General features: G+C 39.1%; 2 long non-coding RNA genes across 2 annotated transcripts; one reads left to right on the top strand and one right to left on the bottom strand.

The window, feature by feature from the left end:
* Positions 1–2003: 2003 nt before the first annotated feature.
* Positions 2004–4170, top strand: LOC148282135 (uncharacterized). The gene is made up of 3 exons (XR_015822167.1): positions 2004–2513; positions 3611–3664; positions 3765–4170. It is a non-coding gene; the product is annotated as an uncharacterized LOC148282135 (long non-coding RNA).
* A 10415-nt stretch (positions 4171–14585) lies between these two features.
* LOC148282134 (uncharacterized) lies at positions 14586–26320 on the bottom strand. The gene is made up of 2 exons (XR_015822166.1): positions 23280–26320; positions 14586–22861 (listed from the first exon to the last, which is right to left on the bottom strand). It is a non-coding gene; the product is annotated as an uncharacterized LOC148282134 (long non-coding RNA).
* Positions 26321–27208: the final 888 nt, after the last annotated feature.

Raw genomic sequence — 27208 nt, 5'->3', positions numbered from 1 at the left:
GGGGTTTGCATTTGTTATTTTTCAATCGCAGCAACAATTTGCCCCTTAAATAGCGAGGCACACGCTCTAATCAAGCTTACTCTCCCGACGAGGCAAGAAGCCGCGAAAAAATGTGATGCACTTTGGAGACCTCTATGCTTCGAATGGTTAAAATCAAGAATTAATGCGGATCTAAAACAAAAACTGTCAGGGAATGCGACTGGGGGTTTGCATTTGTTATTTTTCAATCGCAGCAACAATTTGCCCCTTAAATAGCGAGGCACAAGCTCTAATCAAGCTTACTCTCCCGACGAGGCAAGAAGCCGCGAAAAAATGTGATGCACTTTGGAGACCTCTATGCTTCGAATGGTTAAAATCAAGAATTAATGCGGATCTAAAACAAAAACTGTCAGGGAATGCGACTGGGGGTTTGCATTTGTTATTTTTCAATCGCAGCAACAATTTGCCCCTTAAATAGCGAGGCACAAGCTCTAATCAAGCTTACTCTCCCGACGAGGCAAGAAGCCGCGAAAAAATGTGATGCACTTTGGAGACCTCTATGCTTCGAATGGTTAAAATCAAGAATTAATGCGGATCTAAAACAAAAACTGTCAGGGAATGCGACTGGGGGTTTGCATTTGTTATTTTTCAATCGCAGCAACAATTTGCCCCTTAAATAGCGAGGCACAAGCTCTAATCAAGCTTACTCTCCCGACGAGGCAAGAAGCCGCGAAAAAATGTGATGCACTCTGGAGACCTCTATGCTTCGAATGGTTAAAATCAAGAATTAATGCGGATCTAAAACAAAAACTGTCAGGGAATGCGACTGGGGGTTTGCATTTGTTATTTTTCAATCGCAGCAACAATTTGCCCCTTAAATAGCGAGGCACAAGCTCTAATCAAGCTTACTCTCCCGACGAGGCAAGAAGCCGCGAAAAAATGTGATGCACTTTGGAGACCTCTATGCTTCGAATGGTTAAAATCAAGAATTAATGCGGATCTAAAACAAAAACTGTCAGGGAATGCGACTGGGGGTTTGCATTTGTTATTTTTCAATCGCAGCAACAATTTGCCCCTTAAATAGCGAGGCACAAGCTCTAATCAAGCTTACTCTCCCGACGAGGCAAGAAGCCGCGAAAAAATGTGATGCACTTTGGAGACCTCTATGCTTCGAATGGTTAAAATCAAGAATTAATGCGGATCTAAAACAAAAACTGACAGGGAATGCGACTGGGGGTTTGCATTTGTTATTTTTCAATCGCAGCAACAATTTGCCCCTTAAATAGCGAGGCACAAGCTCTAATCAAGCTTACTCTCCCGACGAGGCAAGAAGCCGCGAAAAAATGTGATGCACTTTGGAGACCTCTATGCTTCGAATGGTTAAAATCAAGAATTAATGCGGATCTAAAACAAAAACTGTCAGGGAATGCGACTGGGGGTTTGCATTTGTTATTTTTCAATCGCAGCAACAATTTGCCCCTTAAATAGCGAGGCACAAGCTCTAATCAAGCTTACTCTCCCGACGAGGCAAGAAGCCGCGAAAAAATGTGATGCACTTTGGAGACCTCTATGCTTCGAATGGTTAAAATCAAGAATTAATGCGGATCTAAAACAAAAACTGTCAGGGAATGCGACTGGGGGTTTGCATTTGTTATTTTTCAATCGCAGCAACAATTTGCCCCTTAAATAGCGAGGCACAAGCTCTAATCAAGCTTACTCTCCCGACGAGGCAAGAAGCCGCGAAAAAATGTGATGCACTTTGGAGACCTCTATGCTTCGAATGGTTAAAATCAAGAATTAATGCGGATCTAAAACAAAAACTGTCAGGGAATGCGACTGGGGGTTTGCATTTGTTATTTTTCAATCGCAGCAACAATTTGCCCCTTAAATAGCGAGGCACAAGCTCTAATCAAGCTTACTCTCCCGACGAGGCAAGAAGCCGCGAAAAAATGTGATGCACTTTGGAGACCTCTATGCTTCGAATGGTTAAAATCAAGAATTAATGCGGATCTAAAACAAAAACTGACAGGGAATGCGACTGGGGGTTTGCATTTGTTATTTTTCAATCGCAGCAACAATTTGCCCCTTAATTAGCGAGGCACAAGCTCTAATCAAGCTTACTCTCCCGACGAGGCAAGAAGCCACGAGAAAATGTGATTCACTTCGGAGACCTCTACGCTTCGAATGGTAAAAATCGAAAACCAATGCGAAGCTAAAACAAAAACTGACTTAGATAACTTACTCGCAAGAACTTACTAAAGAAGAGATTATCACAGTTTTTAAATCGAAAAAAACACTTAAAACATTGAAAAAAAACACCAAAAACGGAGGAGAACCGCGATAGATGTCAATCACTATTCACAGCTATTGTTGCAACCCAATTTAAAGGTTATGAGATACGGATATTTATATTTTTGTAGATTCCCAAACGGTGAAATGAGGCTAAATAAATGGATCCACGCGACAGGGCTAAACAATTGGTCCTCCGCTTTCTATCCACTAATTTGGTAAAACGTGTACGAGAAATTGAAAAGGTTAGTTTATCTACTATTTTTATTTTTATTTTTATATTTTATCCAGAAAACATACAGTCATTTTATTTTGTTTATTAAGAAAAACAACAGCAATACAAAGAAATATACACAACATTATAAAAAAAACATAAAATAAAGCCAAATCAGTTTTCCACATAAATACAATTATAAAAATCCAGTTCAGTTAAATATAATTTATAGAAGTGCATGTGTGCGAGTTTTTTTTTTTGTGTGTGAGGATGCGTGTGTAAAAAAGTGGAGTGTGGTTTTGGTAGGTATGTGAATATGTGTGTGATTGTATATGGGTGTGAGGGTAGGTTTAAGGACAGGGTAAGTGTGTATTTGATATATGAGTGAATAAAAACAATTTAAAATTATAATGTAAAAAAATATGTATATATTTTTTTTATAACGAAACATAATTTTTTTCAAATAATAGTTTTTTAATTTTGGTTTTAAAAGTGAGTTTACTAAATAATAAGTATTAAAAACAACAATTTTTTAACACAAAAAGACCAATTAAGTTTTCATAAATTATGCAAAAGATATAAACATTAAATTTGACAAAAAAAAAAAATAAATAAGAATTTTAGTGAGAAAAGAATAATTGTTAACATTTGCGTTTCCCATGGAGGTAATAAATTAAAATAAGTAAAAATACCGAATGCACACTCCGAGCCATCCACGCACACACATGAACGCACATATAAAACATACACAAACATTTATTTATTAACGGACATTGTCCATGTATACAATTTATAAGGTTTAAATATTACAATAAAAGAATAGTTTAAAACATTTAAAAAAAAAAAAGAAAGAAGCATTGACAAACATAAGGGACATCGAGACAAGATCTGGACTATTCATTTAGTGCTGTAACATATACATTACACGCGGCACATATACATAGCATAAACCACTCGAGATGCACATTCAGCAACTATCCTTCTTATAAATAAATCTTCGCTCTCTTCCCCAAATCGCCGAATCGGAAGTGGCTTCTTCACTCTATCCGGTTTTAAGTAATGCAAGTTTCGCGTGTATTCAAATTATTTCGCCAAAACATCAAATTTTATTGAGATTTCTGTTTTCAGGTCACAAATCAAACGAAGAATTCGGAGACTCCGCTTGATCCAGTCTTTAAAGATGTAAGTTCATCGAGTTTCGCGTGTACCTACTGAAAATCATTTTATTGTTTTGTTAAAAACACTAAATTTAATAACAAAGTTGTTTTTTCTTTTGTTTTAGATAATGCCTGTTTCTCCATCGCTGTCGAGGCGCACGAGTTTGATGCACCGAGAAAATAAGGTTTAAAAGAACAGTTCAATCGAAGGGATAGGAGAATCGTTCGATTTCAGGAAAAGTGTCAACGCTGCGACAGTCGAAATGTCGACGCTCGTTTGATCCGGGAAGTGCGCCCCGGAGCTAAAGAAAGAGCTAGAGCGTACGGCTACGCGAGGGAAACATTTCACAAGTGCTTGCCTCAATTTTAATCTAAATATACTTATTGAATATATAAATTACTCATACTTAAATGAAACAAAATACAAACATTAGAAAACAAATAAAAGTTAAATAACTTGATTTTTTTATTTAAAATAATAACCTCAATGTTTGATTGTTGTCAACCCATAAATTGAATTGTTGTCAATTCATAAATTAGATTGTTGTCTACTCATAAATTGGATTGTTGTCAACTCATAAGTTGGATCGTTGTCAACTCATAAATTGGATCGTTATCAACTCATAAATTGGATTGTTGTCAACTACTAAATTGAATTGTTGTCAACTCATAAATTGCATTATTGTTAACTCATAAATTGGATCGTGTTCAACTACTCAATTGGATAATTGTCTAGTCATAAATTGGATCGTTGTCTACTCATAAGTTTGATTGTTGTCTACTCATAAATTGGATTGTTGTCTACTCATAAGTTGGATTGTTGTCAACTCATAAATTAAATCGTTGTCAACTACTAAATTAGATAATTCTCTAGTCATAAATTAATGTCAACTACTTAATTGAATTGTTGTCAACTCATAAATTGCATTATTGTCAACTCATAAATTGGATCGTTGTCAACTACTCAATTGGATAATTGTCTAGTCATCAATTGGATCGTTGTCTACTCATAAATTTGATTGTTGTCTACTCATAAATTGGATTGTTGTCAACTAATAAATTGGATCGTTGTCAACTCATAAATTGGATTGTTGTCAACTCACAAATGGGATAATTGTCTAGTCATAAATTGAATCGTTGTCAACTCGTAAATTGGATCGTTGTCAGCTCATAAATTAAATCGTTGTCAACTACTAAATAAGATGATTGTCTAGTCATTAATTGGATCGTTGTCAACTCGTAAATTAGATAATTGTCTACTCAAAAATAGGATTGTTGTCAACTCCTAAATTGAATTGTTGTCAACTCATAAATGGGATAATTGTCTAATCATAAATTAGGTCGTTGTCAACTCGTAAATTGGATCGTTGTCAGCTCATAAATTAAATCGTTGTCAACTACTAAATTATATAATTGTCTAGTCATAAATTGGATCGTTGTCAACTCTTAAATTGGTTTATTGTCTACTCAAAAATAGGATTGTTGTCATCTCCTAAATTGAATTGTTGTCAACTCATAAATTGGATTGTTGTCAACTCATAAATTGAATTGTTGTCAACTCATAAGTGGGATAATTGTCTAGTCATAAATTGAATCGTTGTCAACTCGTAAATTGTATCGTTGTCAGCTCATAAATTAAATCGTTGTCAACTAATAAATTAGTTCGTTGTCAACTACTAAATTAGATAATTGTGTAGTCATTTATTGGATCGTTGTCAACTCCTCAATATAATTGTTGTCAACTCATAAATTGCATCGTTGTCTACTCATTAATTGGATTGTTGTCTACTCATAAATTGTATTGTTGTCTACTCATAAATTGGATTGTGGTCAACTCATAAATTGTCTACAAATTGGATCGTTGTTAACTACTCAATTGGATAATTGTCTTGTCATAAATTAGATCGTTGTCTACTCATAAATTGGATCGTTGTCAACTCATAAATTGGATCGTTGTCAACTACTAAATTGGATAATTGTCTAGTCATAAATTGGATCGTTGTCTACTCATAAATTGGATCGTTGTCTACTCATAAATTGCATTGTTGTCAACTCATAAATTGGATCGTTGTCTACTCGTAAATTGCATTGTTGTCAACTCCTAAATTGGATCGTTGTCAACTACTAAATTGGATAATTGTCTAGTCATAAATTGGATCGTTGTCTACTCATAAATTGGATTGGTGTGGACCGACCGCAGCACTGATTTCACCGGCAGTATGGACGCATTTACCGATATGTCGGCAAAATCCATGTCTTGTGGGAACGTGAGCTTTGTAAATTTTATTTATAATTTAGTGTTGTTCAAAATTGTTTTAATATCTTTATTAATACACATTGTTTTCCTTACTTTTTTTTTTACTAGTTCAAAATATTTCTATTACCAATTTATTTATTTAGATTAACATTTTTATAGCTATTAATAATCTTCATACTGCTAATATTTTTAGATTTCTTAATTTGCAAATAACTGTTGGTATTAATTTAGTTTAAATGATATCTTTTACTCATAATTCTACTTACATATGGATGGATATTTATGTGTATATTGTTGTATTTGCCACTAATATGTAAAAGGCACTCAGTGCCGTTTATGTCAATAAAATAAAAAATACTCTCTTTATTCTGTTGAGTTTTTCTACTGACATTTCTCGGTGGAACTGCATTTTAATTATAATAATAAAACTATTAAGTATTTTTATTATTATAACTGTACTATAACATTGTGTACCTAGTCGCTTTGAACTGTTTTCTTTACGCAACACAAATTTTGTATTTTATTTGTTTATCTAATTTTTTTTTGTTATTTTTTTTTTTTAAATTCATTCAACAGCTTCTTTATATTTTTCCATACTAACTATATTTTCTACATTTTATGTTATTTTTATACTAGTGTTTTATATAACTTTTATGTATGTAAAAGCCTTATGGGCGGGAAAAATGAATCAAATAAAATAAAAATAAATGCCAAAACACTCTGGAATCGGTTTATTTATTTATTTTTTATTTTATTTTATTAGGGAAATCAACAGTTCTACATACATATTTTTAGTAAACAAACAGATATAGTGTATAAACTCAGAACTAATAACAGATTTCCACATAGTATACAAAGTTAGTAAAGAATATATATATAAGAACATATCAAATAAATACATACAATTTATACATATAAAAATGTTATTTTCAAGTACTCAATAATCAAAGATTTTTTAAATATTAATTTTAAGAACATTAAGTTACTGAAAATTGGGCGGGATAAGGACAAAAATGCCTGAAGAGAGGATAAGGAGGGGGGGGGGAGATGTACATATTTATTATTATAATGTCTACAAAGTTACATAATACATTTTTAGTGTAAATTTTAAATCTGACAGAGTGATGTTTGTATAATCTATATTTTTAAATTTTGTATTGTACATTGAAAAAGTCCTACGAAAAAAAGCATTTTTAACATACGATGTTTTACTTATTGGTACATGAAACAGGTGGTACCGTCTACAAATCCTGGCTGGCACATGTATTGTTATTAAACCGAGCAGCTTTGTACAGTCAACCATTCCTGTCACAATTTTGTAAAGCCGTAGTTTAATAATAAACATCCCGGTTTCACTCGAGAGCCGTTCGATCCCCTCAAACTTGAAGTTCAACACGGCCATCGTCCGATTCTTCAGCCGAAGAAGTCCGACAGAATCTGACGACTGGAACGTCGGCGCATATTTGGAAGGAGAGGAAAACAGGCGAACAAATAACTACCTCGGTTACTCGATGTCTCTCTTTATTTATTTATTTACGGACGTATCGAGTCCATTCAACAATACAATTTAAATAAAATACAACTTGATTGTTTAAATCTAGAAAGATTTCCACCAAAAATTTTTGTTTTATTATTGTTTTATTCGAAAAATATATTTCGAGACTAATAAATGTATTAATTTGTACAATTGGTAGGTACACATATTATTTATATAATAATGTATCGCATAAAATTATATTTGTTTATAATGTATCAAAGGGGAAAGGAAAAGTTACTAAGCAAAATGTACAAACGTAGCAGAAGAGCCGATGAAAGTTTTTTAAAAATAAAGAACACAGTATAAATTATTATACTTACGGCCATTTTATTAAAACTAACACAAAAATGCTTTAGCAAATGGTATAATACGAATTTTACAATAAACAAAAAATAATATTTATAAATATTCGGCTATTTTTTTAAGAAAAATGTCGTGTTTTTACTCGCTCCTCAAAAAACAATATTTTTTCTAAAGAAATCTGACTTTCTAAAATCCGTATTCTGTATCAAATAATTTATTAGCATTATTACCTCAGTTTAAGTGAATAAAATAGTTTATTTTGTTTGTACATCCGCGTATTTTGACTAAATTATAAAGTAATTTTCTATCGCTAGTGTTAGTTCAGTTGAGTTTTGTGCGTACTAAACCATCGGACTCGTGAGCCACCGGAACCTAAGACGAGCACGTGGACGGGGATAGCGGACAGAGAACTGCCACATGTTCATCACTCCGCAACTCCGTACCCTTGAGGGAAGTTACAAATACCCTTACTTGATTTATGATATGTCGACAAAATTGTTAACAATTTGTCGATTCTCTAAAGTTAAGGCATGTGCAAAGGAGTCTCTTCATTACCTTACATTACCTACACAACAGACTCATTGCTTCAGTTTAAAAATGTAAAAGAACGCTTAGATCAGCATGTTATCGATATAGTATATAAATATAATTTAATTTCTTCAGGACAAGTTTCAAATCTATTTAAGAAATATAGAGGATGTCGTGGGGGAAGAAAAATAAAAAATAAAAATAAAACAAACACAGTTGATAACACAAATAACACTTTTATTAATCAGATCTCTAAGTCACAAGTCACATATTTAAATAAAGATAAAAATCAACCAAAAACAATTAAACACGTAAAAATAAATAGAAACGCAAACACACCTTGTCCTCTTTCACTTGGTACATGGAATGTACGTTCAATCAGAAATAAAATTGATGATATCCCCAACATAATTAACGATAATAATCTAGACGTTCTTGCATTAACGGAAACTTGGCATGAAGACCATAATTCTGTTACCATTAATCTACTTCGTAGTAAGGGTTTCAATGTTATTGAAGAGGCACGGAAACCATCCATTGAAACCGTTCATAAGAAAAATAATATAACATGGACGAACCACGGTGGAATTATTGTACTAACAAAAAATCAGCTTAAACTAACAAAAATTAAAATACCACTCTACACAACTTTTGAATGCATTGGCTGTAGGGTTAGCGCAGGCAGCAACCATTTTACCTTAATCACAATTTATAGACCAGGTTCTAAAGCACCACCTCGGAAATTTTATTCGGAAATAAAATCTTTACTTGAATGGGCCATCACTCGTACAGAAGTAACATACGTAACTGGAGATCTGAACATTCGTTTCGACCGCAAGACGGATTCAGAATCGGTTCGTTTTAATGCACTTTTAAGTAATTTCGATTGTTCACAAGAAGTAAATACCCCTACACATGATGCGGGAGGTACACTTGATGTTATAATACGACGGAATTGTGATAAAAAAATCACAGTTTTTGTAACAGACATCGGACTTTCAGACCACAGATTAGTGCACTGTAAAATTAATATCCAAAAACCAACACCAACTTACAAAACACTCGCATCAAGGCCATGGAGAAAATTAAATTTAGAACATTTTAAATCCGAACTTCTGACATCGTCGATTGGTCCGGACATTGACCGTCGCTCAATTGGTTGGGTTGTACAATGAGGTACTATCTAACCTGATAGACAAACATGCACCATTTACTACGAAAACTATTCGAAAAAGGAAATCTGATGCATGGTTTGACGAAAATTGTCGACTCAAAAAGAAAGAGATAAGACGTCTAGAACGCAAATACAGAAACACACTGTCAACTTTGGACCGATCAATATGGTTAGATATGCAAGCCTCTTATAGGACATTTATAAAAGAAATAAAATCTAGTTTCTGGTGTACAAAAATCACTGAACAGAAAAAGTCTCCAAAACAACTCTGGCGAAGCCTTCAATCTGTTCGTGGTGACTGTATAGCAGAGACATCTAACACAAGCGCTACTGCCACTGATTTTGCCGACTGGCGTGTAGTTCAGCGAAAAAACCTGTAATTTTAGATAATGCCCTTCAAAAATTCAGTAAATTTGAACCAACGTCTATAAATGAGGTTAAAAAAATTGTTGCGGCATTACCCAACAAACAATGTATATTAGATCCGATGCCAACATGGCTTTTGAAAAAATGCATTAACGTATTAGCTCCATTTTTAACAGATTTATTTAATACATCCATGGAGCGCAGCATTGTTCCGAGAGCCATAAAGAAAGCAAATGTAACTCCACTTTTAAAAAATTCCCAACTAGATGTGGAAGATCTTTCCAGTTTTCGCCCTATTTCAAATCTTCCCATCGTATCAAAAATACTAGAAAAAATAGTTTCTCACAGGCTCGTTAACTATATCGAGCAGAATTCTTTATTTTCGGTAAGGCAATCGGCATACCGACGTTTTCATTCCACGGAGACGGGAGTGATAAGAGTACTGTCTGACATTATAACGTCGGTGGACTCTGGTGTTGATGGCTCTTCTGGACATGAGCGCTGCATTTGATACTGTAGACCATAATATTTTGCTTGAACGTCTGGAGAAAACTTATGGTATCCGTGATCAGGCACATATGTGGTTCAGTTCATATCTTAATAAAAGAGAATATGCAGTCGTGTTCCAGGGTAAAAGCTCAACCAACTTTCGGGTGTCTACAGGAGTGCCTCAAGGGTCAGTACTCGGACCACTTCTCTATCTCCTTTACACTAAAGATATAGAGAACATTATCAAAGAATGTGGATTGTGGTCGCACTGCTATGCAGATGATACGCAGATTTATTTTTATTGCAAACCAGGCGAGAGAAGTGTGCTTGTCAATTTAATTGATGGATGCATCAAGAAAATAGGAAACTGGATGGCTGAAAACAGACTAACATTAAACCCATCAAAAACTGAACAACTGTGGGTGGCTTCAGCCAGACGACAGAATTTGATCCAGGATACGGCTCTACCCAATGTAGGGAGTGCCGTTTTACCCACCGTTAAACTACTGGGAGTTTTACTCAATTCTGACCTATCTCTTGACGCTCAAATTAGTAGAACGATAAGTTCATGCTTCTACCAGCTGAGACAAATTAAATGCATACGCAAAAATTTGCCGGTTGATGCCGCCCGTCAATTAATAAATGCGTTTGTAGTGTCTAGAGTCGATTATTGTAATGGTATCTATGCAGGTCTACCAATGAACAAAATGACTCGCCTACAATCTGTATTGAATGCCGCAGCGAGACTTATTTTCGGAATCTCTAAGTTCAGTCATATCACTCCACTACTTCGGGAACTACACTGGCTACGTTTTCCACAGAGGGTCGAATACAAACTCTGTTGGCTTATGTATAAGTCACTGCACAACTCGGCTCCGGAATATCTAAGGGAACTATGCATTCCAGATGAACTAGCTGACAGGCGTCTCACGCTTAGATCAGCTACGTCTACGGCGAGAGGAAAAGTTATTATACCTCTACGCAAACAGCGCACTAAATTTGGTGAGCGCGCATTTGCGGTCGCAGGCCCTATGGCATGGAATGCTCTCCCAGCAGAGGTGCGAGGCTGTGAAAGTGAAGTGATGTTTCGGAAAAAACTTAAAATCCACTTGTTCTCTAAATCATTTGAATAAATCCGTAGCACGTGACAACAAAATAAATTATTTTAATTAAATTACAAATTTAAAGCTTCAATTAAATTAACTTAACAATAGAATCACCATGTAAAGCGCCCTTGAGGTATTTTATTACGAAAATGGCGCTATATAAGTTATCCACAATAAATAAAGATAGCAATTATTGGTTTTATACGTTATTTTTCGTATCTCACAATAAATAAAGCATATAATAAATTATTAACAGACCATTTCATTGCTACAAATATTAAAAAGAACTGTTAAGAATTGTTTTATGCGAACTTTCCAATAAAAAAACACAACATTATACGGCCATTATATGAACACAAATACAATAGCAATTATTGGTTTTATACGTTATTTATTGTATCTTACAATTTAAAAAGCGGAATATACATTATTATTTGACTATTTCATTAAAAATTAAAAAAAAACTGTAAAAATGGTGAATGTCACGCAGTGTGTAAATCGGCCGCTCAGACTAGCCAATGATAGCCTTGGATCTCTGCAAAGGCCCGCCGGTGGAAGTCTTCCTCTGGCCTCTGGCCTCTGCGCTGCTGCGCTCCGCCTGTCCGCGGGTTGCGATAAGGACTGATCTAACTCGTCCTCCTGAATCAATCTGCTCGGGGATTCTCTTACTATTTAGAATGGATGTTTAGAGGGCGCCATTTATGGAATTAAATCATATCTGAAAAAACATCTCCTTTCCTCTTTTTTCCTTTTTCCCATAACAGTTACTCGTAACAGTTTTGATTTAAGGTAATTTTAAACCAATACGTTTATTTCTACTTTTATATATCTTTAGCTTTTAATCTTTATTTTCTATTGAATATGTTCTGTAACTTGAATTATAAAAATAAAACTTTTATTATATTTAATAAACCCGCCAATGTACAAATAATTAGTTATTTTTTTAACTGGTTCAAAGTATTATAATACCAAATGATCTTGTTTTATGGATAATTCTATAACTGGTAATATTTTATTCTTTTATATAGTTTATATTTCTTAGACTTTCTAAATTAATAATATTGTTTTAAATGCTCTGTATTGCTAATGCTTACATGTATGTATATTTAATTGTATTTGTAACTAATATGTAAAAGGCACTAAGTGCCGTTTATTTCAATAAAATAAAAATAAAATTAGTTGATTCATATGAAGAAATTTTGCTACACAATTTATTGCTGGAATTTTTACGCGCACACAAGAAAACATTTTTGTCTCCGATTTCCCTCTTCGAAGCTCCTCATTCCATCGAGAATAACATGTGTACGTAAATTAATTTTAGTTTATTTTATTGCATCTTACATGTTCATTTCAAATACCCTCGAGTATATGTTACGGAAAATGGCAGCTTTCGAAAAGAACTGGGAGTGCGGCTAGGAATAGCAGGCGCCACATTCGATAGTATGAAGGCTGTCCGGAGATCGGACATTTACTCGGTGAAAACCGAATGCCGCCTATATAACACCTGTTCTCCTCTACGGATGCGAATCGTGGCACCTCGCTGGGGCCCGAAGCAGCAAAATTCCGAGTTTTGAGAATAGGTGTCTCGGAAGAATATCGGATGTGCGGGGTGGTTTGACTTTGTGAGGAATGAAGTAATAAGAGAACGGACGCAGCAAACTCCGGTGACAACCGCCATCAAGCGGAGATGATACGGTCGGCTTGGCCATGTGCCGCGGATGCCTCCTGAGAGCCTTAACCACACTTGCCTACTTTACAAGGCTCTCGACGTCCCGCACATCCACTACCGACTGTTCGTCGGCAGTTCGTGTCAGAACTACAGGACGCGAACCTGACTCGGGAGGATGCGCAGGAGCTGGCACCCGACAGAGATGCTCGGAGGATCTTTGTGGAGACCATATGCTCGAACTAGAGAGCGGACATGGAATAAAAGTTAAAAAAACCATGTTCATACTTCATTTCTTTTAGTAATAGTTTATCTTTCACTCAATCTTTATTATGACTTAAATTGATTTAATTAAGCTACACACTTATTTTAGAAACTTTATGAAAGATGGTGGAGTTGTATAATTGAGAATATGTTTACAGAATGTTGGCTTACTTACAAACTGTAGGTGTTTTATGAATCCTCCTTGAACTTCCAAATTTATTTTTAAAAAACAAAAAAAAATTGTCAGTAAATAATTTAAATCAAATAATTATTATAGATTTATTTCATAGATTTTTGTACTTAACTTTTCTGCATTACATTTTTCGACATGTATAAATTTTTACTATTTATATTTTTCTATTATTATTTTGTATATTGTTTTGATTATTTTGTATATTGTTTTTAAAATGTTAATATCCAGCCATGACTTAAATTCAATTCATTTTGAAAATCAACAATTATCAGTTTTGGAATTAAAGCCATAAAAAACTCCACAAGTGCCAATGTATTTAAGAAAAATGTTTGCAATTGGTTGCTGCACATTTATAGGGATGAGGTTGTTAATTTTTTTAAGGTTCGAGATTAGCAAAAATTTACAAATCTGCTTTCCTTTCATACTTTTTACTTTTATTTGCTTTTTATTTATTGAAAATTTTTATGTATTTTTGTTTAATTTAATTTAGTACGAACTATTATTTGGCATATGATTTATTGCTCCTATTTCTTACTATAGTATTGAGTGAGTTTCTAGAAAACATATCTCAATTATGCTTTTATATATATATTCTCTTTCTGTTGATTTAAATGATACTCTTATTTTGTTTTTTTAATACTACTGTATTTTACTATTATTTTGTTGATTTTAATGATACCACTATTTTGTTTATTTGATTATGTGTGATTCTTAATTTGTATAATTTATATTTTAAAAATTATTTCTGGTTATCTTTTTTGCATTGTGTTCTTTGGAATTTGATTATTTATTACATTTACCTTTTTTTTCTAGATTGTTATTCTATGTCATAATAATTTGATCTGATTAATTTTACTATGTATTTTCTTTGTTATTTATTGTGGCTTGACACGGGCATAGCCTAAAAAGCCTTAATAAGTTCATAAATATTTAATTTTGAATAAATAAATAAATAAATAAATCACAAATAAGTACCTAGATGAAAAGTGTTTTTCCGAGGTAATAGCAGGCAAGCCAACGTCCGTCGGGTCCGCTAGTATATATTCACATCTAAAGAAATAAATATCGCGGCAAATACATTATTATTTTATTATATTAAGTAATTCAACAAAGATACACACTAGAAAACATACAATTTTACATGCATATTCAATTATAGAATTACACAAATTAGATTTATACATTAAGTTGTAATACATATTTTTTTATACAGGATACAATGCAATAAAAAATAAGTTGTACTTGTGTACTTATTGAATAAGATTTATTCCTAAGAGATTATTCGCAAAAGCTGAGAGAGTATCATGAAAAATGTCAATTTTATTGTTTCGGCAGTATATATTATATTCCCGACACATGCGGGCCATGGGTGTGTGGTATGTAGCATTATTTGAAAACAAAGGCAGTTTAAATATTTCCCGATGTCTGAGTGTTCTCAATCCCGCATTTATTTGTATTTTATTAAGGAAGTTAGTATCTACTTTGCAGTTTAATATTTTATACAGAAATTTTATATGGAAAACAACGCGGCCTTTTATCAGAGAATTAAAATGAAAAAGAGTAAGAAGTTGTATGTAATGTTCTTATTTAAATATAAGTCTAAACAAATAAATGGGAAACGGATAACTCCCGCAAAACCAATTAGGCTTAAGTGGGAGATTAAACAGGACACAGAAAGCGCCTCAATGCCGAGGAGAGTCCGATAGTTTCACTGAACGATAGCAGCACCTGCCAGTCGGGCGAGTCGGGCGAATGCGCACTGCGGGGGAAACGGGCGAGAAGATATTAAATGTTGCGTTTACTGGGGCGCTATGCTGTCGCCTCGGCGATCGCAGCTGCTCTACGGAAACGCGACATGATCGTCACCCGCGAGCACATCTTCGACACGGATGAGGGCAGACGGAAACCGGACATCATCGCGGTGGCGGGTAACGAGGCAGCTATCATTGACGTACAGTTTGCGAGTGGAGCGGAGCGAACGCTTAACCGAACTGAATTATTACAAAAAATAACCTTACCCTCGATCGGGATTAAGGTCCGATATCACTACGAGCATTCTCCGAGGCTCCCGGGCAAATTTCAACAGGTGGACGCATGGTACTTCCCGGGTGGCATCCTCGGGAACGCAGCACGAGCGGAATCTGTCACAGCTGCAGGGAGGTCGAGGACTCCCACTGAACATCTCGGTGCAGCGGCGGAGACCGTGCGGAGACAGGCTGCTCTTAGAATGAGAGAGACGAGAGTGAGATCGATGCTCGAGTGGGATGCTGGCGTAACCGGAGGTTGGACATGGTCGCTTATACCTGAAGGACGGGATGCGCGAAAGAAGTCTGCTCATGAAGGCACGGGTCGTCTCGGAGATCAACAAAAGGTTGTTGGGAAAGCATCCTAACCGTGGCAGCTCTCTCGAAGCTATCGAGACAGTACGGCGAGACCGCTATTTCGCGATACAGTAGAGATTGACTGTGCCACGAGTACCCCTATGTGTCTGGCCGAGGACTATTTTAATTACCAACCGAGACATAAGTGTGGACGTGCCGGTGGCAAGCCCAGATAAAACAAGATTAAATTGCCCAAATTTAAAAAGGGGACTACAAGCGATGAGCGAGCAGAGTGGTCACTCCATCGAGTGGACGTCTTGCTGTCACATTGAACCCCTTCGCCTTCGCAAATGACCCTCCAATTACCCTACATCGAGGTAGAGTGTCCCCCGATGACTTCCGGTGGCAGGAATTTTTGACTTCAAATGTGGAAAAGGAGGATCAAACCCGGGGGCGTCGGGTTGCCAGCCCGTCGCCCCTTCAATTGTGTTGGCACTAATATCAATAATAACAGCCTCGGACGCTTAAACTCGAAGCAGTCCTCATTGCCTGCTCCGCCAGCACATCCCATCGGTGACCGTACGCACCTGAACCGTTCGGACGAAGGAGACCCGGTCCCACACGCCTGTCCTGTGTGCGGTACGGAGTATGCTACCAGCCGGAGTGGTCATCACCCGCCCGTACAGACTGTCGGAGTCGATGAAGCAACCGAAGCCGTTGAGCCAGATTTCATTTGTCACGTGTGCAGCAGGCCCATGGGTCGGGTGTGCACATGAGGCGAGCGCGCCCCGTGGAACACGAAGCAGCCGTTAATTTACCCGCTATTAACATTCGTCGGACCACAGAGGAAAGCGACTCGATGGCGAGGCATGAAGCTCTAGGAACGATTAAAAAAGTGGGATTGATGAACCCTTACCTCGTAGATAGATGCCCTGGCCGCTCGTTAGAAGCCATCAAAGGTCAGAGGCGGAAAGTTCATTACAAAGCAAAGGTAGTGAGCAAGTTTCGCCGTTAAGTGGTCCGATTATAGCGCACTCTACCCCAAGTAATGACGCCGGCCCTTTCTCACAGCTGGAAACAATCCGACCGCCGGACGACGGTCAACTCAGAACTGGCACGGACAAGGAGAATCCGACTGTCTAATTAAAACAAAGCATTGCTGTGCGATGGCCCTCGCGGGTGTTTCTGCCCAGTGCTCTGAATGTCAATGTGAAGAAATCCAATTAGGCGTGGGTAAACTGTACCTCATGCGGTTTACCCCTGGAAACCGCCCTATCCTTAGGATCTTCAGGGCAACAGGCTGCGGCGCCGGGAGTTGGATATGAGGTGAGGTAGTTATTACTCATCCGACGTGAGTACTAACCGAGCTACACGTACCACCCCATTTGGTGTCGGACTCTAAGGGGCGTGGCGCCAGACCTAAGGGACAGTTGCACTTGTACACCCATTCATGCGCGTGCATCCTGCTTACCAAGGGGGGGAGTTAGCGCAGCTCCTATCCCCGCCGCGGCTGGTGATACTTGGAAGCGAGTCCCTCACAGCCGCGGTCCCTGCCGCTTGGGGTTCGAGCGAAATCCGGTAGTCATAGTAGCGGGTGTTGAGTCGTCAGTAGGCCAGGGTCACGAGATACGGGACAATGTAAAAGGACTGTTTGAATTATCACTATCCTGCATTACATGAGTTGTAAAGCGGATCACCACACGCTCTGTTTGTGATCTGAGCACTGTACCTAAGATAACAACCGTACGCCGTATCCGACACTCGAGTGGACGGGGGTGCGCCCTAGGGCGCGCGGGGGGCCTTAGAGGGCCCCCCGGACCCCCCACTCGGCGGTCGCAACTATCACTCTCGTAAGATACGTTGTACGTTATTCCGGCTGTTGCAGAACAGTCGGCCGGCTGCCTAGTAGAACTGAGACAGGGGTAGTAAGTACCGTAGTGGACACCCCCGTCACTTGCCGCGTCCTTGTCGCGACCTCCTGGTGACTGATGTCGGGGAGGGAGGGGTCCGATAAACCCCGCCCACCCTCTTCAGGCTAATTAAGCAAGTGACACCCAGAGGGGGGGCCTTTGTCAAAAGGTCCCCTGCTCTTAAAAAACCAACAATGAATACAAACACAACACAAAGGAACAGGAAGGACAGGGTGTCGAGGAAAACACTGAAGATTCTTCTTTGACATCCAGAGACAAGTCGACGCAGAGTACCATCGAGGCGTCATCGTGAAAAGTCTAGAATTAATGCGGAGCTAAAGCAAAAAGACAGGGGCTGCAACTGCGCTTTTGCAGATAATATCCGCATTGGAGATTAAAACGCAGCAATCATTGGAGAAAATAGAGCCTCGGCTGCTCAATCGAAACTAACGAAAAAAATTACAGAGCTGGCTGTTGAGGCTGCCAAATTAAATACGGGAGAAGCACATCGGTCACACGCGGGGGCTCCTATCCGAAACTCTGTAAAAATATCAACCGGTCACGATCTCTGTCACGAGATACTGTTTGGTAAGATTGATCACTTATAATAATATAAAACGTACTCTTTTTTCTACTGCCTACCCTAGTTAAAAACTCTGTGCACGCGGCTGCCTGTATGTATGTATTATGAGGAAAAGTGTCGTCATTGTTGAATGGACTGTATAAGTCCGTAAAAAAGGTAAAAATAAAACAAAGCATTGCTGTGCGATGGCCCTCGCGGGTGTTGACGCAATGGGATTTCTGCCCAGTGCTCTGAATGTCAATGTGAAGAAATTCAATTAAGAAATCAAGGAGTAACTATGACTCTCTTAACTGTGCCACGATTACACCTATGTGTCTGGTTGAGGACTACTTTAATTACCTACCAAGACATATGTGTGAAAGTGCCGGTGGCAAGCCCGGATAAAACAGGAGCCGAGAGAGCCACCGGAGTCTAGCGAGGGGACTACAAGCGATGAGCGAGCAGAGTGGTCCCTCCATTGAGTGGACGTCTTACTGTCACATTGTGGGGGGTAAAGATTTCAGAACCCCTTCGCCTTCGCAAAACACCCTCCACATACCTTACCTTTAGGTAGGGTGTCCCCCGATGACTTCCGGTGGCCGGAAACTATAATAAAATGTGGATAAAGGGGATAAAACCCGGGGGCGTCGGGTTGCCAGCCCGTCGCCCTTGTAAACAGTTGGCTCGAATAATCTTGACATGGCCTCGGACAACCCACAGGAGCAGTCTGTACCGACTGCTCCGCCAACTGCCCGTCCAGGCACATCAACCAGCCGGCGCCGGGACTGATCATCTGCTCGATCTGCTCCCGGTCCTTTAGAAGTGAAAATGGACTGAGGATCCATACGAGAAGAATGCACGCGCCTCCTGTTGGGGTCACATCCGCTGACTCTGCAGCGCCAACCCCGGCTCCGTCAGAGCCACATCAATGCCCTAACTGCCCCAAAAGCTTTGCAACCAAAACTGGTCTAGGAGTGCATCGCAGATCCAAACATCCCACGGACTTCGAAGATGAGGTTGTGATTCCACAATCGCATCTGAGATGGTCCGTGGAGGAGCTCACCCTCATGGCGAGGCAAGAAGCCATTGGCGCCATCAGCAAAAAGCGGTTTTTGAACCAGTACCTGTATGAGATCTACCCAAACAGAACGCTAGAGGCAATCAAAGGAGTAAGAAGGAGAAGCGATTACAAAGCCCTCGTTGTAGATTTCATACAGGAAATGACTACTGGAAACCGCGCTGCGCCAATTGGTGATCCCCATGAGGATGCCACCACCGATGCACCCCCGTCACAGGCCAGTGAAGATGATGTGGCCGGTTCTTCATCTGAACCAAACCCCCAACCAACTGGTAGTCCCGCTCCTTCCCCACAATCGCACAGCGATGCGATTTTCAACTCTCTAACGAGCTTATTGCCACACCTTGAGAATATTCAGGGCTGGAATACCCAAGCCCTTGGCGCCATCTGCCAGGCAGCAATGTCTTGTGCAGATCCGGCGACCTTACGTGACCTATTGTCTGAGTGGTTCACATCGGTGTGGCCTCCAACCGTTGCTTCGTGTCCGGTCGAAAACCGCATTGAAGACAACAGTAATATGTCGAAACGGGCATTAAGACAGAAGGAGTACGCAGCAGCGCAGAAATTGTTTAGGTCGAACATGTCTCGCTGTGTGCGTGCTATTCTAGACGGCGAATCCTCGACTGCGGAGGCCCCAATGCCGCCATACGAAAGTATGGTTCCGTATTGGGCCGCCGTGGTTACGGAACAATCCGTCCCGTTCACTCCTAGCCCTGAAGAAATGGCATACAATGCCAAAGAGGGGCTAACTAGTTTGTGGAGTCCTATTACTGGAGTCGAGGTTGTTCGTGGACATGTACCGCTATCTTCAGCGTCGGGGCCAGACCAAGTCTCCCCGAGGTGCTGGAGAGCGGTACCCACAGAGGTGAAAACAATCGTATTCAACCTCCTACTTGTATCAGATGGCTTCCCCGCTTCCATGCTGACAAGTAGAACAGTCTTTGTCCCCAAGAAAGGGGGCACTGGTCGGAATTCTGACTTTCGACCAATATCAATCTCATCCGTAGTCGTGCGTCACTTTCATAAAATTCTAGCAGCACGACTATACAAACTCGGCTTAGGTGATGCCCGCCAGCGATGCTTCAATGATGGCTGTGCGGAGAACATCACCATTTTATCATCCCTGTTCCAATCGATGAGATCGAGTCCTAGGACTTTTCACTTTGCAACATTAGATGTTGCAAAGGCCTACAACTCGGTCTCCCATGAAGGCCTTTTACATGCCATAAGTGCATTGGGTGTCCCCCAAATGTTTATAAACTACGTCAGACGTCTATATGACAACAGCTCCACTTGCTTCAGCCTTCATGGAAAAACTAGCCCCCTTTTCCAGAGTCGTCGAGGAGTGAGACAAGGTGATCCCCTGTCGACACTCCTATTTACGTATGTTGTGGACTGAATTTTGAACAAGCTCCACAGAGGCGTATCCGTCGATTTGATGGGATACCCGCTGTCGCCGTTTGCGTATGCAGACGACGTAATACTTTTTGCGACTACCTCCTGGGGTCTGCAATCTGCCATTGCGGCTTTCGAAGAAGAGGCGGGAAGATTTGGGCTTAGCCTTAACGCCGGTAAGTGCGCTGCCTTCTCTCAGGAGGCAAACACACACCGCAAAACCTTTAAGGTCGCGAAAGAGAGCATGTTTCGCACCCGGGACGGTGGCTTGATTCCGCAACTCGGATCACTTTCCAAGTGGAAGTACCTTGGTGTGGAGTTCGATGGCACCGGTCCGGTCCATGTGAACTGCTCTCTTGGTCAATTCGTAAGTCGAATCTCATCGGCACCCTTAAGCCACAGCAAAAGCTGATAGCAGTCAGAAGTTTCCTTCTTCCAAGGATGTTCCACCGCCTCATTTTGGGAAGGTGCAATGGAAAGATGCTGAAAGAGCTAGACATTCAAATCCGGTCCGCTATACGTAAATGGCTGAAAATGCCAAAAGATATCCCCCTCCCCTTCTTCCACGCATCTGTGCGTGATGGAGGACTAGGCATCCCATGCCTAGCCAAATCCATACCAGCGTTGATTCACTCACGCTTCATGGCATTGCACCGCTCTAGTTTTCAGGCGGCTAGAGTGGCAGCAAACTCCGATTACGTTAATGCTAGAATCTTGTCGGCCAAAAGAGCCCTAACTATCAATGGAATATTTCTTAATAACTCCACAAAAATTTCCCGCTACTTTCGCGATCTCCTTTATGCTTCGAACGATGGGTTCGAGCTAAGGGAGGCAAGCAAAGTACCAGCATCTACCAGTTGGGTGAGTCAGAGGTGTCTCGCGGTCCCAGGCCGCGAGTACGTGCAGGAGCCGACCCGTGTGCGCACCACAAGGGGAAATAGGCAGGAAGACATAAAATGTCGCGCTGGTTGCAGCTCTACTGAGACAGCAGCACACGTAATACAAGTGTGCCACAGGACCCACGGCGGCCGTATTTTAAGGCACGACGCTGTCGCCTCAGTAATTTCTGCTGCACTAAGGAAGCGAAACATGATTGTCACGCGTGAGCACATCCTGGACACAGATGAAGGAAGAAGGAAGAAGGAAACCGGACATCATCGCGGTTGCAAGTAATAAGGCAGTTATCATTGACGTGCAGGTTGTGAGTGGAGTTGAGTCTCTCGATAGCAAACATCTAACTAAACTTAACTATTACAAAAACAACCTCACCCTCAGTCAGAGAGAACTCGACTCCACCACGGCCACGCTTTCTCGGAGGGGGATCTGGTGTAAGAATTCAGCGGATGATTTACGGAAACTTGGAGTGACGCGCGGATTGATGTCATGGCATAACTCACGGAGAATAAATCTATCAGACTCGACTCACGAAGAATAAATATCCTTTAAATAACATATGGAAGATAATGTAGAACAATGACTCACGGAGAATAAATAATATATGAATAATGTGTAAAGAATGGTTTCTGTCATATTAATAGATTTTCGAAAATGTTAGGTTTTATAATCAGAACCACTACAGATTAGAATATGCGAGCATACATAGTCATGTTTTGGCTCCCCATTATTCTAGGCACCAATATTGTATAGAAAAGGTCCAGAATGAGTTTTTGCAATTTATCAATTTTAAATTAGGTGTCGGAATCGAATTTTTAGATTATAATTTCTTACTGCTTATTTTTAATTTATTAAGATCAAGTGATAGAAGAATTATAAAAGATAAAAATTTGTGTAAAATAATTAATTCCACCAGGTTCAAAATATTACTAATACCATTTAGTGACATTTTCACACTGTTTATCTTTTCAGACATCTTAACTTCTAAATATTGCATTCATTTGTGATAAATGTCAAATAACAGCAGCTCACGGAGAACAAACGCATCAGACTCTCGCGAAGAACAAACACACGAGTGAACGGGTGACTTGCGCGGAGCACTGCACTGGCGGCCGAGTCCCGCTCGCGCGCGCTCCCAGCTCAGCGGCGGGCGGTCCGCGCCCTTTCCCCGATATGGATCTGCGAATGACAGGAAACATTGAGTCACGGGAGAGGGTAAAGTGCGAACGAGCGGGGCTGTCAACTCGCATAACTTACTGCGCTACCCTACCGATACCGCACCCTACAGGGGCAACTCGCATCTGTCTCGGTACGGGTTTACCTACATAGATAGATGCAACACAAAACTAATATTGGGAAATATACATAGCACATTTACTCCTATTAGGAATTACATATAAATATGTGTTAATGTACACATTGTTTAAATATTATTTGCGCTCTGTAAATGTTTTTTTTTTCCCTCGGCGACAGGATGAGTTTCGGTTGATCTGCGTCGCCGTAAATATCCACAATTTGCAAGCGTCGTTCGAGTGGAAGGCGTTCCATCGTTAATTTGAGTATTATTACAGAAAACAAATATGAAAAAACCACAAACCTGTCAAGCCACAACCGGCAGCTGGTAGCCGATCGCCACAGCACATAGCCGGCAGCATCGGGACACGCCATATAACGTCGGTGTCATCTGCCTCTCCGACCGAGATCGTTTCGTAGCGAGGACCATCGTTATTGAGCATCGTTTTTGTTTCGTGTCCTGAAAAATGTTTGTAAGTATCGATGAAAAGATAACGTGATCTCGCTTAATGTTTTGTCGTTGTTTTGAATGTAAACGAGATTGAGAATTTGATGCCCCGTAAAGTAGGCGAGCGGTAAAGTAGGCATTTGATGACAATTACTGAAAATGTTTGTCTGTTTTAATTTTCCTTTGTTTCCTACAGAATCAAACCAACTTATTTTTCTGTTTGTTTTAAACATCAAGACGCTGTTAAATTTAATTGTAGACAGCCTCGCGGGACTAGCGACGCATCTTTCCAACAAGGTCAATACCTCCAACCATCTCAACAAGAGTGGATTGTGATGCTGGAGATATATACCTCGCTCATTATGTCTCCCCTTCCAGTCTCCTCTGGGTAAAATTTTTTGTTTTCAGGTGAGACTGTTAAAGGGGATTGTACCAAATAGCGTAATCCGTGAGGCGAAACATTTTTCAAACACCTTTTCAAAATAGATGGTACAGAAATTCCATTCGTGACTTCAGTCAAAAACTTAGGTATCATCAATCATAAGCATTTAGGGTGGCACGATCGGGTTAACGAGGTTAGTCGTAAACTTTATAGCAGTTTGCACTCACTTAAAAGATTACAGAATTTCTTGCCAATTAATGTTAAGCAAACATTAGTCCAGAGCTTACTTCTTCCACTCCTCGACTACGCGGATGTATGTTATCCAGATGCTAACTCTGAATTTCTTGATAAGTTAGAACGATTGCAGAATATTTGCATTCGTTATATCTTTGATCTTGGCAAATTTAACCACACAACCGAGTACCGCACGCAACTACACCGGCTCAGCATCAGGCATAGAAGAAACATTCACATTCTACCACTTCTTCACAATATCCCACTTGGCCTGTTTATCTGAGAGAGCTCATCCAACCTCTTTCACAACACGGACTGTCTCTTCGCTCTAGTAACCAGAGAACCCTTTTAATACCCTGTCATCGCTCTAATTTTCTTGCCTCCTCTTTCGCAGTAGTAGCCGCTCGATTGCGGAATAATCTACCCACTAATGTTAGAGACGCCCCTTCTTTATTTACATTTAAGTCGAGATTGAAATGTCACTATCTAAATATTTAAATTGTTCCTTTATCCTCCTTCTTTCCTTCCCATCCCCTCTCCTCTCTTCATAGTATGGTGTTAATTTTTTTTTATATATTTTTATTTTGTTAATCTATGTTTTTAATTTTTGTTTAAAATTGCAAGATTCAATATGCCCATGTATTTATAATTTTCTCAAACTGAACGGTTTGGGTAGGTAGGAAGAAAGTGCCTTAAGGCAATATGCCCGCCCTAATATGTATATATATTGTATATGTATATAAAGTGACAAATAAATAAACATATGGGTGAAGGTGTATATTTTTAATTCTGTAATGTCCCGCCGGTAAAACAACTTTGTGACTGCAAATTGATTGTAGATCACTTTGTTGATCCGGAATATAAAAAAAGAGTTTCCCACACTCACGACACTAGATCGAAAACTGAGGGCTCCCCGGTCGTTCCCCGAATTACAAATTACTTCGGAGAACGTATTCCGAGGTTGTTCAATGATCTCCCACAAACCATCATCGACACTTTGTATCCCGGAGCCGCGTAAACATGTGATTATATAACCACGCGTTGTGTCCCGGTCTCGTGTCTTCACGTGGTTTACCGGCTGTCCAAAAAAGTTAATTTTATTGACATCTAGGGACTTTTATTAGTGTAACGGACGGTTAGGTTAAAAATGTGAATAAAATATGCAATAATATAGTTAGGGCCCCCGCCCCGGTATCTGTAGGCTAAATGTTGGACCCACAATAAAGGATGAATATTCCACTTTCGGGTCTGACTTTAGCCATCCCGGGGTACTATAGAGTAGAGATTTGTGTAACTGAATCTAGACGTTTGACCAATTATTGCCCTAAAATAGGACTTTGCATTTGTGTAAACGAGACTAAGGACTGCCTTAAAAAAGGCATTTGTAAACGAGACTAAGGACTGCCTTAAAAAAGGCACTTTTGCAAACGAAACTAATGTTTGCCTTTAGAAAGGCATTTTGTAATTGATGTGGCGCGTGCGGCGGCTCCCAGCGAAGTGACGGCACCTCCCCATGTGCACTCTGGGGGAGGCGCGCCGGCCGGGTATAGTGGGAGCGGCATTTCCCCCCCCACTCCCGTATTGGCCTAACGCAGGTAGCGGGAGCCCGCAACACGCCCTATATAATGTGTACATTTGAAATAATAAATATTGAGTTCGCCTCGAGACATCACGTTAGTCTGATCGTTTCATTTCGTCACCCCGCCCGACCTCCCGCTCTACCACTGGATCTACACCTTGGACTTGACCATCTCTTCACTCCGGGACTACGAACCAGTATCTTCCACCGACCTACGCAGTGACACCGGACGTGAGAGGAATTTCGAGACTTCGTAACTTTAGGGATTTACGACCCCGAGAGCGACGACGGCAGCGAGACGCGGCCAACACCTACCCCTTGCTACAGGATTGTGGAATTCAGTCCAAACTGTTACTTGTACAGTACAATTAGTATTTTTTCGCTGTTGGTAAACCTTGAGGTGATTTTCATAAAAATGGCGCTATATAAATTATCCAACCATAACAATACGTGAAAACACGGGCCTGGGACACAACGCGTGGTTATTATTTATTTATTTATTAACGGACATTGTCCATGTATACAATTTATAAGGTTTAAATATTACAAATAAAAGAGTAGTTTAAAACATTTAAAGAAAAAAGAAAGAAGCATTGACAAACATAAGGGACATCGAGACAAGATCTGGACTATTTATTATAATCACGTGTTTACACGGCTCCGGGATACAAAGCACAAAAAAGGAGTGAGACCCTGTATATGTATCCCCTCTCCTCTCTTCATAGTAGTGTTTTTTTTTTTTTATATATATTTATTTTTGTTAATCTTTGCTTTTAATTTTTGTATAAAATTGTAAGATTCAATATGTCCATGTATTTATAATTTTCTCAAACTGAACGGTTTGGGTAGGTAGGAAGAAATTGCCTTAAGGCAATATGCCCGCCCTTATATGTATATTTATTGTATATGTATATAAAGTGTCAAATAAATAAATAAATAAATATATGTGCAAACATTGCATTGTGGTTTCCCATAAATTTCCATTATTTTATGTAATGAAGGAGAAATTGAAAATATACAAATTCTTCAAAATAAGGCGATGAGGATATTCAAAAGAAATAACTATTATTATGTCAAAAGAATGCACAAAGAAATTGGCTCGCTCGCAGTAAAGCGGCAAATTAAATATAATGTAGCAATTTTTATACATCAAATAATTAAGAGGATGAATAAAATAAAAACAATAATAACATTTAACCAACAATGTCATACGTATGAAACAAGGGGTAAAAAAAGATAAGATTAGCAATGAGGAGAAAAACATAATCTCAAAACTCATTGTACAAGGGGTTGAAGCTGTACAGTGAGTTACCTGAAGAAGAAATAAAGGCAATGGAAAAAAGTTAAATATTTATAATTAATTTGAAAAAATATGTTATTGAGAAATTTTGATCAAAAAATTGTAATATTATTAAAAGCTTTTATTAGTTCTTAAGATGTTATGCACTAACTTAATAAAGCATAAATAAATAAAGGCCAATGTTGGCAAAACTGTCGTACAAAAATGACTTATTGAATCGTTTCAAATAAATAAAGTTTCAATTGATTTAACCCAGCATTTTCATAATTGTGACACGTTTAAGAAACCCT

The sequence above is a fragment of the Micrasema longulum genome, unplaced genomic scaffold (genome assembly GCF_059751315.1).
Source record: "Micrasema longulum isolate JH-2025_06_02 unplaced genomic scaffold, ASM5975131v1 h1tg000375l, whole genome shotgun sequence".
Classification (NCBI taxonomy): Eukaryota; Metazoa; Arthropoda; class Insecta; order Trichoptera; family Brachycentridae; genus Micrasema; species Micrasema longulum.
This window is presented reverse-complemented; position numbering and strand designations above follow the sequence as displayed.